Source organism: Saimiri boliviensis, chromosome 1 (assembly GCF_048565385.1).
Source record: "Saimiri boliviensis isolate mSaiBol1 chromosome 1, mSaiBol1.pri, whole genome shotgun sequence".
In the NCBI taxonomy this organism is placed as follows: domain Eukaryota; kingdom Metazoa; phylum Chordata; class Mammalia; order Primates; family Cebidae; genus Saimiri; species Saimiri boliviensis.
Genome location: NC_133449.1, coordinates 263,873,028 through 263,891,754, shown reverse-complemented (window position 1 = coordinate 263,891,754; position 18,727 = coordinate 263,873,028). Strand labels below are relative to the sequence as shown.

Genomic DNA, 18,727 nt, shown 5'->3' with positions numbered 1-18,727 from the left:
TCAGATGGGCATGCGTACAACTTCCTAAACACACTGCGCATGCTCACCTCCCAGAAGGCAGGCGCTGGGCATCTGGGCTGCCCACTGTAAGGAAAGAATCACCCTAAGGGAAAGGGGTACAAGATGGCAGCCCATGAAGTCCCGGGATCAAAGTTCAACACCGCACTTGTTCTCCAAGTAACCCACTGGATCTCTTCCACGTGTTCTTTCCTTCCTTTCCTGTTCTAAAGCCTTTTTAGTAAACTTCCACTTCTGCATTGAAACTTGCCTTGGTCTCTTTTCCTGCTTTATGCCCCTCAGTTGAATTCTTTCTTCTGAAGAGGCAAGAATTGAGATTGCTGTAGAACCATATAGATTTGGCGAGGTATCTGAGATACCTTCCACCCGTCACATTATGACTTATTTAAAAAGGCATTTTTGAAATGAGAATCAGTGGTCAAATAAGTTTTGGAAAACCTGCATATTCACAATAGCTATGAGCTCAGGGAAGTATTTCAGCAGAAACCTGTTTAATCTGGTTTAACTCTGTCCCTTCCAAACCCAAGATCAGGAAAAGACCCTTAAGCAGATCCTTAAAACATATGTGCAAGAAGCAAAGGTAGACATGTGCCCAGACAAAGGGTAACGTGGGAAAACAGAAAAGGGGCTACCCCAGGGTCCAGGAGCTCTGGAAGCATTTTTGGAAAAAAATTATCTCCATCACTCACAAAATGAAAACGGCCAATTTAATCCTCAGAAAGAAAACTTCCTAGTATTCTAATGCCTCCAGGGACTAAACTTCAGGATTGAATGTAACTATCTGAAGGTTTTATTATGCAAAGAGGGTCAAGCCTTCCAGGAAGTTTTCTCTTATTCATTCCTGTGGTCAGACTCAACTTTGAACTGGTCTGCTCTGCAGATGAACCACATCCTTCAACTCACTTAACAGCATCTATTATCCTATTGTTGCTTGTATTTTTCTGGTTATGTCCTAATGATCTCCAGCCACAATACTGGAGGGCAGCCACTGGTCATTTACACTGTCATCTCATGCACTCTTAGAGGCTCAAGCACATAGTGAGACTCAACAAATGTTTATTAAATGCAGTAAACACAAGCATAATCTAATATTTCCTATTTGCCTTGAGGTGGCAGAGGTGCAAATGTGGTGACTCAAAGCCTGAACTTGGGCACTTGGAGCTCACGTGGAGCATTTTCTGCCGTGGCTGAAGCTGAGGCGGGCAGAACTTTTCTTCACTGCGTCTATCTAGAAGAAAGGAAATTAACTAGTCCTATTGAACTCCCAGACCTGTGGAGAAGGGAAAGGGGCACAGGGCAGCATCTCTGACTTGGATATCCAGCACATTCCCCCAGAGACAGCCATTTGTTTTGTAAACCAAAGGGTATCCAAGACAAGTCCCAATCGATTTAGAAAGTTTATTTTGCCAAGATTCGGGAAACCCCGTGACACAGCCCAGGAGGTCCTGACAACATGTGCCTAAGGTGGTTGGGGTATAGCTTGCTTTTATACATTTTAGGGGTGACAGGAGACATCACTCAACACATGTAAGATTTACACTGGTTTGGTCTGGAGGGCAAGACAGCTCAAAAGGAGAGGGTGGCTTCCAGGTCATAGGTAGATTTAAGCATATTCTGACTGGTATTAGTTGAAAAAGTTATTATCAGTGTTATTATTGTAGAAAGGAATGTCTGGGTTATGATAAGGGGTTGTGAAGACCAAGGTTTTATCATGCAGCTGAAGTCTTCAAGTAGCAGGCTTTAGAGAGCATAGACTATAAAAGTCTCTTGTCAGACTTCAGGCTTGTGTTGCTATTGATGCTCGAGGGTATAATGAGGCACCTGCAGTCCCCACTGTACATCATGGCCTGAACCAGTCTTCCAGGTTAAATTTTAGAGTGCCCTGGGGAGTGGAGGAGGTGTTGAGTTTTATTTTTGGTTCACAGTTTTACAGACACTGGGCTGTATTTCCAGTTTTGCACAGAGCCAGGCACCACACGGAGACTAAGAGCAAGCACTGTGTTCAATGCACGGAATGGAATCTTCGCTTCACCACTTGCTCGCTTTGTGACTCTGGGCAAATTGTTTGACCTCTCTGTGCCTAAGTTTTTTCATTTGTAAAATGTAGGGGGGTGTGCCGGGCGCAGTGGCTCATGCCTATAATCCCAGCACTTTGGGAGGCCGAGGCGGGTGGATCACGAGGTCAAGAGATCAAGACCATCTTGGTCAACATGGTGAAACCCTGTCTCTACTAAAAATACAAAAGTTAGCTGGGCATGGTGGCTCACGCCTGTAGTCCTAGCTACTCGGGAGGCTGAGGCAGGAGAATTGCTTGAACCCAGGAGGTGGAGGTTGCGGTGAGCCGAGATCAGGCCATTGCACTCCAGCCTGGGTAACAAGAGCGAAACTCTGTCTCAAAAAAAAAAAAAAAAAAAAAAGTTGGGTAGGTGGGTGATAGTCACAGTACCCCTTCCTCCTAGGAGTCTTCTAAAATTAAATGAGTTTCTATTTACTTGGAATTTAGAAGCAAGTGCTTTGGGACCCCCAAATCAATAAGCCAAAAGGAAAAGCCAAGCTGGAAACTGCTTAGGGCACACCTGCCTCCCATTCTATTCCTTAAAAAGATAGCTGCTAAGATAAAAAACCTAGGTACCTTCCTCACAAGGAAATTTCTTGTGGGCAAAGGACAGACAGAACTCAAAGCCATCCTCTGCTCACAGAGGTAAATGCATATCTGATTGTTTCATTTGGAAAGGCTAGTCAGAAATTCAAGATTGCAACCATTTGTCTCTTACCTACCTGTGACCTGGAATCGCTCTCCTCGCTTGGCGTTGTCCCGCCTTTCCAGACAGAACCAATGTACATGTTACATATATTGACTGATGTCCCATGTCTCCCTAAAATGTATAAAACCCAGATGTGCCCCGACCACCTTGGGCACATGTAGCCAGGACCTCCTGAGGCAGTATCATGGGTATGTGTCCTTAACTTGTGCAAAATAAACTTTCCAAATTGACTGAGGCCTGTCTCAGATATTTGGAGTTCACAAGTGTCTGTGAAATCAATCAATTAATATTAGTTGCTACGCTGACGCAGATGCAGAATGAGACCATAGGTAATGAATTAGGCTGTTCTTGCACTGCTATAAAGAAATACCTGAGATGAAAATTTATAAGAGAGCTTTAATGGGCTTACCACAGTTCTACAGGCTGTACAGGAAACAGTGCCAGCATCTGCTTGGCTTCAGGAGGCCTCAGGAAGCGTTTACTCTTGGCAGAAGGTGAAGCAGGGCAGGCATATCACATGGAGAAAGCAGGATGGGGGAGACGTGGAGTAGGGGGTGGGAGAGAAGAGGGAGGGGAGAGAGAGAGGAGGTTCCACACACTTTCAAATGACCAGATCTCGCCAGGAACTCATTATCACAAAGACAGCACCAAGCCATGACCCAAACGCCTCCCACCAGACACCACCTCCAGCACTGGAGATTACAGTTCAACAGGAGACGGGGTCAAATATCCAAACTCAATCAGATAAATACAAATTATCTATATTGCTGGCACCTACTATTTAAAAACTGTAAAAAGAGCTGCTTTCATATCTGGTTCCATCCTAAAAACTAACTAGAAAGTGGGCATTATTTTTATGTTTTGTTGAGAAAACAGGCTCAGAGGTTAACATCCTCAGTGCTGCACAGTTCTATATTAGGTGACAGAGCCAGGTTCCAGATTCATGCCTGTCCCATTGCCAAGCCCAATACCTTTCCATCAAGAACACTTGCGTTTTCTTTCTCCCATGGGAAACGTTTGGTTTAGAGGCAACCGAGTACATCCCCATGACTTGCTCGTTGGGAAGTGGTTCATAAACCACTTACATCACACAATTCATATCATATCCAACCTGTATGTTCAGAAGTAATTAATATTTTCATATAAAAGTTAAATGGATACGTGGCATTTGTTTTTAAATTAAAAAAATATTAAGAGCAAGTCTATTTCCTTCTTCACCTTTTCCATCCCCATCAGTTCCTACAGTCTTAGGTAACATCAAAAATGATCTGTTCATTTGCAAACATATTTTTAAAAAACTAGTATTTAGAAATGAGATTATACACTGTTTTGTACCTTCTTTGGATTATTTAACATTTATCTAAGCTATTTTTAATCCACGCACTCATTCTTAGAATTGTCTTATACTTATTGGGGATTTTTTGTGTTGAAAGTCTACTGATGGTGCTTACAGCTCAGGGTCACTAAGATGGATATATAAACAGAGCCCATGGACTTACTGGGCCTCTCATTTTCATCTAAGAAGGGACCTTATCATAATCTGTGTGCATCAGATACCTCCACAGATCAGAGCAGGGGTCTGTGGCTAGAATTTTAAAAATCTTTTTTGTCTATCTGGGCTTTTTCAAAACAAAGGCTTCAATATTCAACATAGCTCCCAAACTCCCATCTTCACTCCCAGCCCTCTTTTGCTCCCTCTCTCTCTCTCACACACACACTCACACACACACACTCTCTCTCTCTCTCTCATTCACAAGCTTTCCTTTCTCGAACCCTGTGGAAAAGTGCGTGCATTCTTACTTCTGGTAGAACAGAAACTCTTGCACAAGTGGAGTGGAACAGCGGCTAAGGCACTCCAGCTGACTCATCTTGACTAGAGAAGGTTACAGCTGGAGGCCCCAGAGATTACCCACATTCCCTCTCCATTTGACAGCAAAGGAAGCAATGTCCAGAGAAGATCTGTAACTTTTTCTCAATTACCTGGAAGGCCAGAGATAGAATCAGCATTGTCTGAAGACAAGTGAGGTCAGATGCATAGATTTATACATAGGAGTATAGATAACAGGTGTCATAAACTTGGAATTAATTTAGAGGTGGTTATGATGAATGCATAATATTTTCAACTATACATAAAATATGGGATTCTGCATTTATTTAAAATATGGGATTCTGGGTTAATTCTTTCTCATGAGAGGGTGCTTCTTTCAGAAATGATCTAAGCACCTATAAACATTTTAAAAATACACACACATGAGATCATATTTTCATAGTGATATATACATCATTGCTCATATCCCCAGTGAACAGATGGGGGAAAGGAGGTAGAGAGAGACTAAGATAGAGAGGGAGTCAGCACAAGAACTCACCACAGGAATCTCCTGGTTGCCTGCCTGGGCTTCTGTCAGCTCCATTTGGTTGAATTTCTATTCAGTATAATTACCGAGGTCTTATACTTAAGAACATGTTCTTTGGGTTGCCTGCTTATCTCTAAGCTGAAGAATTTTTTTTCTTGTTTGCTTTTTCGATCTTCAGCTTCCATGACCTTAAAAAAAAAAAGTACACGAAAACTAAGCCGATCTAAAAGCAGCCTGTTTGCAACCTGATATGAGACTTGGAATGCAACCAGCTAAACCTTGGTGTAGGGTTCTCTAAACACATTCAACATTTTTTCCAAGAGGCAATCGGTTTATTTCCGTTGAAATGCTCGATGATGAATTAACAGTACATTTTCTAAACTATTGAAAGAGCAGAGGTAAAATGGTAGTTAGACATGTCAGAATGGGAAACAGAGAGCTACGGAATTTGTCTTACTTTGAAGCTTAAGCCCCTTTGAATATTCCTTATATTTAGCCACACATGTATTTTTAAGGTGGAAATTAGTTAATGCAACATTCTCATAGTCCATACTTTTTATTTAGGTTGATGCTTGATGAACCAGATAATGTCGAATCACTTTCTGCTTTAAAGTTTATAATTCTCAATAAAAGAGAAAGTGGTGAATTATGTGAACCAACCCTAGAAAGTATTTCAGCTTTGAGTTTTTTTGTTTGTTTCAAAGAACCTACTGTACATACACACACACAAATGTTTTGTCAATTGTTTTACCAAAAGCCGTGATTCCCCTTGTCAATGTAGACAGAATCGGTTGTCTTTCTGTATGAGAATATCATGGAAAAGCACAGATGCAAGAAGGGTTCCTCCCAAGCCTAAGTGGTAGAATTATGCTACTTAAATTTTGGAGTCAGGATTAATCTCACAGGCTTTCAAAATTGTTCCCTCTCATCCTTTTTATCCTTCCTTTCCTCTTTTATCTAAGGAGGGAGAGTGAAATAAGTAAAGAACCCTGGGTTTATGAGAGTGAAGGAAATGCATTGTGACTTTTAAGGTCCTATTTTAATACCTTTGACTAATGAGACATTAATTACAGTGTTAAATAAATCTTGAGATTTCAAAGCAAAGCCTGCTCTTTTTTCCTTTCACTGATTTAATGTCTAGAGAGTTCCAACCTATGGAGGGAAGTTTATTCTTGTTGGCTATCTTCAATAGTTCAGGCCCAATAGGACATTTTAGTCCTTTCAAAGTGGCCTTCAAGTGCCCTCTCAGCCCTTTTAGGTGCTGCCTCGTCAGCTCATGTCCCGCAGCCCCAAGCAAAGTTCAATCAAAGTCCTCCTTCTCCTCCAAGTCTTTGCAACTGCTCCCCTCCTCCTGGCTGCCTGACATGGCTGCTTAACCCAGAGCCTTCGCGTCTCTCCCACTGCCTGTTTGATGAGACATCGTCATAGCCATGACCTTCAGAGCCTCTCTTGCTGCCTGGGCCCAAATTGCCATCTCCAGCAATGTCTTCCCCAGCACAACAATCCTTGCCAATACTCAGTTGCCAATACTCACAAAAGCCACAGCCTAATAACCATCGCTGCTGAAGTCTCCATCAGAGCTTCTGCTGTTAGCTCTAGGACAATGGTTCTCACCCAAGGGCCATTTCCCACCCCCTCCCCTCAGCCCCAGGGGACATTTGGCAATGTCTGTACACATTTTTTGGTTGTCACAACTTGGGGAAGTGAATGCCACTGGCATCCAGTGAGTCAAAGGCAAGAAAACGGCTTAAGAATTTACAAAACACAGGAGGACCTCCACAGCAAAGCCTTATCCAGCCCCAGATGTTCACAGCGCTGAGGTGGAAAAGCTTTGTTCTGGGAGACAGCAGAGGCCGTTATTCTCTTTTTATACCTTTGGCACAAAAACAAAGATAGAAGAAAACAAAACATAATCTGTCTTCCAGGCCCACACCTGGAACCCTCTGTTCTCTTCCCTACTTCTCAGATCAGGATTGGAGAGAAAAAGAGTGGGATTTTGTAGAACCTGCCTTTCCATTTATGGATGGGCTGAGGCAGGTGGATCACTTGAGGCCAGGAGTTCAAAACCAACCTGGCCACCATGGCAAAAGCCCATATCTCCTAACAACACAAAAATTATCTGGGCATGGTGGTTTGTTCCTCTAGCCCCAGCTACTTGGGAGGCTAAGGCACAAGAATTGCTTGAACCTGGAAGGTAGAGCTTGCAGTGAACCGAGACTGCGCCACTTCACTCTAGCCTGGGCAACAGTCAAACTGTCTCAAACAAAACAAAACAAAACAAAACAAAAAACAAAACAGAACAAAACGCTCTCTAGATTATAGGAAAATGCAGCCAGAGCTAATAATGTCTTGGACTTGTTGCCTGCCCAATGGAGGAGAGAACAGATATCCCAAAGAACTGAAGGAAATTATTCTTCCAGGATTTTTTAGTGCTAAAGGACATCTGATCTTCCAGTAGGAGGGAAGCCTTTTAACTGTGTGGTCAGTATGGGTCATCTGGGCAGATAGATTATTTCCGATTATTTGATGTTCTTCCTTGGAGTCTTTCTATGGCTTGAATTGCGGCTTATAATACAAAGTTTTAATATTTATCAAAATCAGGAAAAGAGGGTAAATTAAAGATTAAAAGCCATCCTCATGATATATTTGCTATTTGTCTTAGACAAAATGATTCTTTCCTCTTTTAGAAAGATGCAATAATTCTAAATTAAAGCTTTGAGATAAATTATGACATAAGAAATAATGGGATAGTATCATAAATCAAAAACATTGTCTGCAAGAAATATGACCACTCTAATTCTGTACATTTCCTCCCCATTTCAGTACAATGAAGTTTTTACAAGGCAAATTAATCTAGCATTAAACTTGAAATCATTACTCTACCTTACTGATGAAACTGATAAAACAAAATACTTTTAATGTTAAAGAATCTTATTAAATTCTCTGTAACTTAAGTAAACTATATATAATTTCTCTTTTTCCCCCACATTCTTTAGGCACACACTTAGCATTCTGTAGCAAAATAATCACCGGACCTCAAGTTGAGAAGCCTGAATTCTAGTCCAGGCCATGGAACTGCTTTATAAAGTCAATTAACTTCTCTGCACTTCTTCCTCATCAGTAAAATAAAGGCATCACCAGGTGATATGTAAGGTCCCTTCCATCTTTAGGAATTAGTAGGTAGGCAGATTATCGGTTTGACAACCCTCAATCAAATGAAATGCCTGGTGTTCTGTCCTGGCCATATAGTATGGGAACATGTTATATATCAAATATGGTATGTATATACAAAAATTAACATACATGTTATGTATATATAAATGAACATATACATTTATATGATACGTATAACAACATATATATTATATATATGACATATATATAAATTAACAAACATTTACTGAGCACTCTGCTAAAGAAATAAGATAGTGCTATGGAGAATTCAAAGAATTAGTAATTATATCTCTAAGGTTTTACTATAAAAATTGTAATTGGCTGGGCATGGTGGCTCATGCCTGTAATCCCAGCACTTTGGGAGGCCGAAGTTGGTGGATCACAAGGTCAGGAGTTCAAGACCAGCCCGGCCAACACGGTGAAACCCCATCTTAAAAAAATGAAATTATAATTTAGGCCCGGCACCACGGCTCACACCTGTAATCCCAGCATTTTGGGAGGCTGAGGTGGGTGGATCACTTGAGGTCAGGAGTTCGAGACGAGCCTGACCACCATGGTGAAACCCCATCTCTACTAAAAAATACAAAATTAGCTGGGTGTGATGCCGCACTCCTGTAATCCCAGCTACTTTGGGGGCTGAGGCAGTAGAATCCCTGGAAACTGGGAGGTAGAGGTTGCAGTGAGCCGGGATTGTGCCACTGCCCTCCAGCCTGGACAAGAGCAAAACTCCATCTCAGGAAAAAAAAAAAAAAAAATATATATATATATATATATATATATATATATATTTAATTTAGTTGGAGACATAAACAATTAAGTCAGATAAAACTATTCAGAATTTCCAGTCGATATTTAATGAAATCAATGAACATTTATCGGCTATCTGTTGAATGAGTTAGGTCCTAACCCGGCGAGTATCACAAATAACAATGCTGGTAGGTTTAGGGAAAACCTGGGACTTTTTCCTTCCTTTAAGTAAACTACAGGGACACACCACATTAGAACTTCAGTTACTGGTATAGTCGTGATATTTGCTTCTACAGAAGGCCTCTAAATTACATAAGCTCAGGTCTTACAAAACCTGGCTTTGCCCCTGATGTGGAAAAGTAGGGAATAGAACATGGAAGCAAAACCCACCAACGGCCTGATGTCCTTCAGTTTACATGTTGGCTGCTGTTGGGAGCACTAAACTCTCTTTGTGCTGGGTCAACTAGAAGTCATATTTTCAGAAAAGCTTTCCTTGTTCAAAGCTACATCTTCACCAATACACATGCACCTTAACCAGAAGTACGGTGAAACCCTGTGCAGTACATGGGTAACCCCTAGGCCAAGGCTCGGAACACGGTTTAGCCATGGGCACCACTCTGACCAGCAGAACACCTTGTGGGCGACTGGCTGAATGACCCAGCCAACCAAGAGAACATCTGGTAGGCCCAAAAAGTTTTAAAAGGGGGAGAAAGAGTAAAAAAAAAAGGGGGGGCAGAACAGCTACATAATTTGGAGGGTCCACTACAAAATAAAAGTGTGGACCTGTTGTTGAAAAAAATATTAAGAATTTTTGGCAATGACAGTAGAGCATGAAACCACAAGTGGGGCCCTGGGAAGCATGAAGCCCTGTTGAGTCACATATCTGTGAAGTCAGCCCTGAAGACAACAAAAGACGTAGCAAAAGGGTGCTCACATTATTGGGCATGTACTATATTCTGGACACAGTGCAAAAACACATTCACAATTCATGTTATTTTCAAAACAGCTGTGGGAGAGAAATATCAACATTTCACAGATAAGAAGAACTCTCAAAAAGGTTAGGCTATTTACACAAAGACACACAGGTAGTATGTTTGTGTGCATGGAAGTCGAGGAGGAAGAGGAGAGAGAGGGAAGGGACCCAAAATTATTGTCCAGGTAATGGTCAGAACCAGGAACATTTGGGTGTCTGTCATCAAGACCATTTAACAGAGCTAAGATGTCAACATGGTTTGATTGCCGTTGTGAACGACAACTGAGTCAGTGAATAGGAAATTAAAAACACCATTGTCTTTTACTATTTCCTTGAACCATTTATCCCTGTGCTACTGCAGGGAGGTTGTCATTCCAACAAAAGCAGACACATTTAGAAGCTTCTAGATGCTCAGCTTTTGTATTGAGTTATTCTGGTTGGCTCAGGATTAAATTACTACTGCTTTATTTGCAACTTATTTATATTAAAGGTGAAATGTCAGGTTCACACAGGGTAAAATAAAGGACTCTCTATAAACAAGCAAACAAACGCCAGTGTTCGCTGCCAAAAATATCCAAACAAACCAAACCAGAAACGAGAAATACCACCTCAGCCCAGACTGTCGACCTCTTCCACATGACCTTTTCAGCAGATGAAGGGAAATCCTGAAATTCAAGAGCAAACTCAATCAAATGCTAATTTAATGTTGCTTCTTAGTAGACACCAAGTCAAGGGAGATTTGCCACTTCTCTGGCTAATTTCAGCTCTGTGGACACCCAGGGTACAAACCAAGGCAAAATAAATCTAATAAGGGATTGAAATTTTTTGATACTTTGCCAATCATCTTCAGAGTCACTTGAACACTGTCATATTTTTCACCACGTTTGCCTGTTTATATGAATCTATAAAGCATAATTAAGAATCCTTTGATATTTAAGTACTGGCATATCCACACATGTTCACAAATGAGTTTCAAATATAGAGCTGTTCTTAGCCTGTGCGATGTTTTAGGAAAGAGGGTGGCAGTAGGACCTGCACACTCCTAGATTCCAGAGATGACAGATATGTGACTTTTAAAGAACACGTGGACCTGGCATTATTGATTGTCACCAAGGAGACCAGTCTTATATTAAGACAAGGAACTGGAGTTAAGCCTGTAATGCCTCTGTGCCAACTCAGTGGCCCTTAAAACTGGTAGAACGGGTTTGGTGCCTACTTTGATCTACACACATGAAACTCAGAGCTCCCACTGAGAAGCGAGTTTATAGGATCATGGTTCTGGTATCTTTTCTGAGAAGAGAGGAGAGGGAAACTGGTATCTTTTCTTTCACCCGTTCTACCTTATAAAGAAGTAGACAGCAAGTCTGCAAATTACATTGCTCTGTAATTCGTCTTTCTATGACAAGAAGGACATGGTCATCCTCTTTATCCCCTTAGCAAATGATTCCCAGCTTTTGGATAGCTGGGCTTGTTGGAGGCTGGTGGCTGGCTGTTTCCTGCTTAGCACTCCTCTGGGAAGAGGGATGGGGAGATGGAAATAAAGACTGAGCTCAAAAGGAAAAGGAAAGGAAAGAAACAGCTCCCCATCAGAATGGAAACAGCATGCATGCCATGCTTGGTGGACACAAAGGCCTGCTTCTAGAACAGGGATCTAGGTTTTATCACAGCCTGGTCAGTAACTATGATGAGCTTTGATCCACTCTGTGACTAAGAGACAGTTGAAATCTTGTTCTTAATTCTAGGGGTAAGGGAAACCCTGCATTTCTTAAGCAAATGGCACGATATGTAAGCAAAACCTAATACTTATTTCAGTAAATCTTGAATCAATTTATTTAAAAATGTGTATAGAATAAAGGTCAATTTGCTGTCTTACAGAAAAGAAATCACTAGAAGACCATTTTTTGTAATATCGTAGAAGAGGAAGTCAGAATATTGTTCTCATATCTGTTTATGTGGAATGTCACTACTGATAAGAGTGACACAACAGGGACAAGGGACAACACACTCAGAGTTCCTGACTCCTGCTTAGTGATAAAGTGCGCAGAGCCTGGAGCCAGCTGGCTGGGTTCAAATCTCATCTCTGTTCCTTTGTAATTATGCTAATCTCTCTGAATCAGTCTCCTTGTCTGTAAAATGGGGATGTTAATATCTTCTGAAGGCACTGCTGGTTTCTTACCCAGCAGCTATGCTGTCTTCCTTCCTTCTAATGGTACCATGATTTTGTCCAGTTCAGTGGTATTTCCAGTTAGAAACATTCATTTCCCAGACTCCAGTACGGGGTCTTTTTGACCCAGTTCTGGCAAATGAATTTCAAGCAGGTGTCATTGGGTGGGGCTCTTCCCATGGAGATGGACTTTACAGGCACATGCTTTTGCTCTTCAGGGTCCCTCTGCTTGGGTTGTGATTCAGTACCCAGCAGTGGAGCAGTCATTAAGAAATGAAGTCAAATACTAAGCGTAAAGGAGCAGGTAGGATTGGCAGGCATTGCTCCTTGAGCAGCTACAGGCATGATGAACCGCCCACTCCTCTATTCCTTGTTATAAGAGAAAAGAAAAAAAAAAAAGAAGTACCTTATTATGTTAAGCCACATACAGCCAAATGCCACCCTCACTGATATACTACCTATCAAAGTCAGCTTGAAGAATTTATGAGAGTGAGGTTTTTAGTACACAGCCTGGCACTGAGTATTTAGTAATAGGTATTCACACTGACTTTTACCTATGGGAAAGAACTGTTAGCAGAGTAACATTGGGGGCTGTCCCCATCCATAGACCATGTGATTTCCTGCTTATGGAGGTTGGGGTGTGGGTAGCTCTTCTCTGCCTGACTTCTGTGAACCAGCTGGCACAGCCTGTTGGTTCTATTCTCTTGTAGCATTTCCCTCCCCATGGCCTCAGGGAGACCCAAGGAGCTCTGATCCTCAGATCTCTTCAGCGCCTCACATCTCCTGTAGTTTATCTTCCGCTTTTGCTGCCTCCAGGACTGCTGCCATCTTCAATATCACACCAAGACTCCTGAACTCAATATGATTTAGAATCTCATTAAAATTCTTTTCTGTTTTAACTGCATCTCACAGGGGACACTAATGAAACCCTTAAAAGAACCAGATGTGGTATCTGGCACCAGTTCATAGCCCAAGAATTGAGCTAAAAATGGAATGTACTGACAAATGTTCCCCCTAATAACTTCCACGCTCAAAGAGTCAAGAAGTCTTCCTAGGATAGATAGATTCTTCTGACACTAGCAGTACTAAAATATGCAAGAGTTGCATTTCAAAGACACCACAAATGTAGCATATGTGATAAACCTGATATAGCTTCATTCTTCTCAGTTTCAAGATGCATAAGAAGCATTTACAATCTGAATTAAACTTGCATTACCATCCAGATACATTAATTTGGTTCAAAATATTATTTTATCTCTTTAGAGATATAGACCTATTTGTTTACATCTGAATTTGATCTTCTTTTCTTTTATGAATAGCTATATTGAGGTATAATTGACATATAATAAACTACTGGTTTAAGGTATATAATTTGGTAAATTGCAACATATATAAGTGTGTGTGTATATGTATATATATACACACACATATATATAAATATACATATATATGTACTCATAAAACTGTCAGCGCAATCAATATAATGGGCATTTACTCACTATACCCCAGAGTTTTCTTGTTCCTTTGGTAATCTTTTCCTCTGCCTTTTCCCACTGTCCACCAACTCCCATCTGTGTATCTACTTTCTATCACTACTTTGAATTTTCTGTAATTTTAATCAATGAAATAATTTAGTATGTACTTATTTTGCCTGTATTCTTTCAATCAGCAAATAATTTTGAGATTCGTTTATGTTTGCCTGTGTCAATAGACATTTCTTCTTATTGCTGTGTGGTATTCCACTGTATGAATATGCTATAGTTTGTTTATCCATTCTATGGTTGCAGGATATGAGTTGTTTCTAGCTTTTTCCTACGACAGATAAAGCTATCATAAGCATTTAGGTACAAGTTTTTGTATGGACATATGCTTATATTTCTCTTTGATAAATATCTAGGAGTGCAATTTTTGAATTATCTGGTAGGTACATGTTTATCTCTTTAAGAAACTGCCAGAACTAGGCATGGTGGCTCATGCTTGTAATCCCAGCAGTTTGGGAGGCCAAGGTGGGTGGATCACCTGAGGTCAGGAGTTCGAGTCCAGCCTGGCCAACATGGTGAAACCCTGTCTCTACTAAAAATAAAAAATTAGCCAGGTATGGTGGCATGTGCTTGTAATCCTAGCTACTCAGGAGGCTGAGGTAGGAGAATCACTTGAACCTGGGAGGCAGAGGTTGCAGTGACCTGAGATCGTGCCACTGTACTCCAGACTGGGTCACAGAGTGAGACTTCATCTCAAAAAAAAAAAAAAGAAAAAAAAAAAAAAGAAAGAAAAAGAAAAAGAAAAAAGAAACTATCAGATTGTTTTCCAAAGTGGTACCATTTTTCATTCCCAGGAGCAGTATATGTAAGTTCTGGTCTCTTGAGTTCATTTTCTATTCAGTTCATTGACCTATTTGTCTACCTTTACACCCACATCACATTGTCTTGATTATTGTGGCTTTATAATACATCTGGAAATCAGTAGTCAATTCTCCAACTTAGTTCTTTTTCAAAGTTAGTGTGACCGTGATTTTAATTTGCTCTTGTTTTTCTGTTTTTTGTTTTGTTTTGTTTTTCAAGGTGAAAGCAGACATGAATTTCAGGCTTTTCTTCTTTCCCAATACAGGTGTTTTTGTGTTGTAACAATTCCTCTAAATACTGCTTTAGCAATATGTCTCACATTTGATACACTATTTTTATGTTTTTATTTACTTAAAAATGCTTCCCAATACTTTTTATTTCTTTTTTGGCCCATATGTCATATAAATGTGTGTTATATCACATCCAAATATTTGGAGGAATTTTCAACAGATGTTCCATTATTAATACTTAATTTTAATTTGATTCATTATGGTCATAGACTGTACAATTTAATGGAGACTTGTTTGATGATCCAAAATGTAGTTTAACTTGGGTAAATATTCTGTGTGAACTTGAAAAAAATGAGTTTTCTTCTGTTATTAGGCAGAATGTTCAATAAACGTCATTTAGTCCAGGTTGGTTAACAGTGTTATTTAAGTCTTCTTAAATTCTTCTGTCTACTTGTTCTATTAATTACTGAGAGAGAGAGATGCTGAAATCTCTAGCAAATTTTGGGATTGTCTATTTCTTCTTGTACTTCTACAATTTTTGCTTCATGTGTTTTGAAGCTCAATTATTAGATGCATAAAAGTTTTTTTTTTTTTTGAAAGAGAAAGAAAAAAAGAAAACAGAAAGAAAGAGAAAAAGGAAGAGGGAGAGAGAATGGGGGTATTGCTTTATTGCCCGGCCTAGAATGCAGTCTAAATATGGGTATGCCTACAATTGTGCTTAATAATGGAGACATGAAAGAAAATGAGGGAAGAGAATAACAAACAAGGAGCCAACCAATATTTCTTTTATTTATTTATTTATTTATTTATTTATTGCATTTTAGGTTTTGGGGTACATGTGATGAACATGCAAGATTGTTGCATAGGTACACACATGGCAGTGTGGTTTGCTGCCTTCCGTCCCCTCACCTGTATCTTTCATTTCTCCCCATGCTATCTCTTCCCACCTCCCCACCTCCCCCGCCCCTCCCCCATTTCCCCCCAACGGACCCCAGTGTGTAGTGCTCCCCTCCCTGTGTCCATGTGTTCTCATTATTCAACATCCGCCTATGAGTTAGAATATACGGTGTTTGATTTTCTGCTCTTGTGTCAGTTTGCTGAGAATGATGGTTTCCAGGTTTATCCATGTCCCTACAAAGGACGTGAACTCATCGTTTTTGATGGCTGCCTAATATTCCATGGTGTATATGTACCACATTTTCCCTATCCAGTCTATCATCGTTGGGCATTTGGGTTGGTTCCAGGTCTTTGCTATTGTAAACAGTGCTGCAATGAACATTCGTGTGCACGTGTCCTTGTAGTAGAATGATTTATAATCCTTTGGATATATACTCAGTAATGGGATTGCTGGGTCAAATGGGATTTCTATTTTTAGGTCCTTGAGGAATCGCCACACTGTCTTCCACAATGGTTGAATTAATTTACATTCCCACCAACAGTGTAAAAGTGTTCCTATTTCTCCACATCCTCTCCAGCATCTGTTGTTTCCCGATTTTTTAATGATCGTCATTCTAACTGGTGTGAGATGGTATCTCAATGTGGTTTTGATTTGCATTTCTCTGATGACCAGTGATGATGAGCATTTTTTCATATGTTTGTTGGCCTCCTGTATGTCTTCTTTTGTAAAGTATCTGTTCATATCCTTCGCCCATTTTTGAATGGGCTTGTTTGTTTTTTTCTTGTAGATCTGCTTTAGTTCTTTGTAAATTCTGGATATCAGCCCCTTGTCAGATGGGTAGATTGCAAAAATTTTTTCCCATTCTGTTGGTTGCCGATTCACTCTACTGACTGTTTCTTTTGCCGTGCAGAAGCTGTGGAGTTTGATTAGGTCCCATTTGTCTATTTTGGCTTTTGTTGCCATTGCTTTTGGCGTTTTGGTCATGAAGTCCTTGCCTACACCTATGTCCTGAATGGTTTTGCCTAGATTTTCTTGTAAGGTTTTTATGGTATTAGGTCTGATGTTTAAGTCTTTAATCCATCTGGAGTTAATTTTGGTGTAAGGTGTCAGGAAGGGGTCCTGTTTCTGCTTTCTGCACATGGTTAGCCAGTTTTCCCAACACCATTTATTAAACAGGGAGTCCTTTCCCCATTGCTTGTTTTTGTCAGGTTTGTCAAAGATCAGACGGTTGTAGGTATGTTGTATTTCCTCTGAGGCCTCTGTTCTGTTCCATTGGTCTATATCTCTGTTTTGGTACCAGTACCATGCTGTTTTGATTACTGTAGCCTTGTAGTATAGTTTGAAGTCCGGTAGTGTGATGCCTCCTGCTTTGTTCTTTTTGCTTAGAATTGACTTGGCTATGCGGGCTCTCTTTTGGTTCCATATGAAGTTTAAGGTGTTTTTTCCAGTTCTGTGAAGAAGGTCATTGGTAGCTTGATGGGAATAGCATTGAATCTGTAAATTACTTTGGGCAGTATGGCCATTTTCACGATTCTTCCTAACCATGAACATGGAATGTTTCTCCATCTGTTTGTATCCTCTCTTATTTTGTTGAGCAATGGGTTGTAGTTCTCCTTGAAGAGGTCCTTTACATTCCTTGTTAGTTGTATTCCTAGGTACTTTATTCTCTTTGTAGCAATTGTGAATGGCAGTTCGTTCTTGATTTGGCTCTCTTGAAGTCTATTACTGGTGTATAGGAATGCTTGTGATTTTTGCACGTTGATTTTGTATCCTGAGACTTTGCTGAAGTTGTTTATCAGTTTCAGGAGATTTTGGGCTGAGATGATGGGGTCTTCCAGATATACAATCATGTCATCTGCAAATAGAGACAATTCGATTTCCTCCTTTCCAATTTGGATACCCTTTATTTCTTTTTCTTGCCTGATTGCTCTGGCTAGAACTTCCAGTACTATATTGAATAGGAGAGGTGAGAGAGGGCATCCTTGTCTAGTGCCAGATTTCAAAGGGAATACTTCCAGTTTTTGCCCATTCAGTATGATATTGGCTGTTGGTTTGTCGTAAATAGCTTTTATTGTTTTGAGATACGTTCCGTCAATACCTAGTTTATTGAGGGTTTTTAGCATAAAGAGTTGTTAAATTTTGTCAAAAGCCTTCTCTGCATCAATTGAGATAATCATGTGGTTTTTGTCTTTGGTTCTGTTTATGTGGTGAATTACGTTTATGGACTTGCGTATGTTGAACCAGCCTTGCATCCCCGGGATGAATCCTACTTGATCATGGTGGATGAGCTTTTTGATGTGCTGTTGCAATCAGTTTGCCAGTATTTTATTGAAGATTTTTGCATCTATGATCATCATGGATATTGGCCTGAAATTTTCTTTTCTTGTTGAGTCTCTGCCGGGTTTTGGTATCAGGATGATGTTTGTCTCGTAAAATGATTTGGGAAGGATTCCCTCTTTTTGGATTGTCTGGAATAGTTTCAGAAGGAATGGTATCAGCTCCTCTTTGTATGTCTGGTAGAATTCCGCTGTGAACCCATCTGGACCTGGGCTTTTTTTGGGTGGTAGGCTCTTTATTGCTGCCTCGACTTCAGACCATGTTATTGGTCTATTCAGGGTTTTGGCTTCTTCCAGGTTTAGGCTTGGGAGGATGCAGGTGTCCAGGAATTTATCCATTTCTTCCAGGTTTACTAGTTTATGTGCATAGAGTTGTTTGTAATAATCTCTGATGATGGTTTGGATTTCTGTGGAATCTGTGGTGATATCCCCTTTATCGTTTTTTATTGCATCAATTTGGTTATTCTCTCTATTCTTTTTTATTAATCTGGCTAGTGGTCTGTCTATTTTGTTGATCTTTTCAAAAAACCAGCTCCTGGATTTATTGATTTTTTGAAGAGTTTTTTGTGTCTCTATTTCCTTCATTTCTGCTCTGATCTTAGTTATTTCCTGTCTTCTGCTAGGTTTTGAGTGTTTTTGATCTTGCTCCTCTAGCTCTTTCAATTTTGATGATAGGGTGTCAATTTTAGATCTCTCCTTTCTTCTCATGTAGGCACTCATTGCTAT

The 18,727-nt window shown here is 40.2% G+C and overlaps 1 long non-coding RNA gene across 1 annotated transcript in view; it reads left to right on the top strand.

The window, feature by feature from the left end:
• The window catches only part of LOC120363953 (uncharacterized), a 49,266-nt gene extending 43,410 nt beyond the window's left edge, over positions 1-5,856 (top strand). Inside the window, exon 4 of the long non-coding RNA XR_005579348.2 lies at positions 4,593-5,856. This is a non-coding gene — a long non-coding RNA (uncharacterized LOC120363953). The remainder of the gene's footprint in view (positions 1-4,592) is intronic.
• The last annotated feature ends 12,871 nt before the right edge of the window (positions 5,857-18,727 follow it).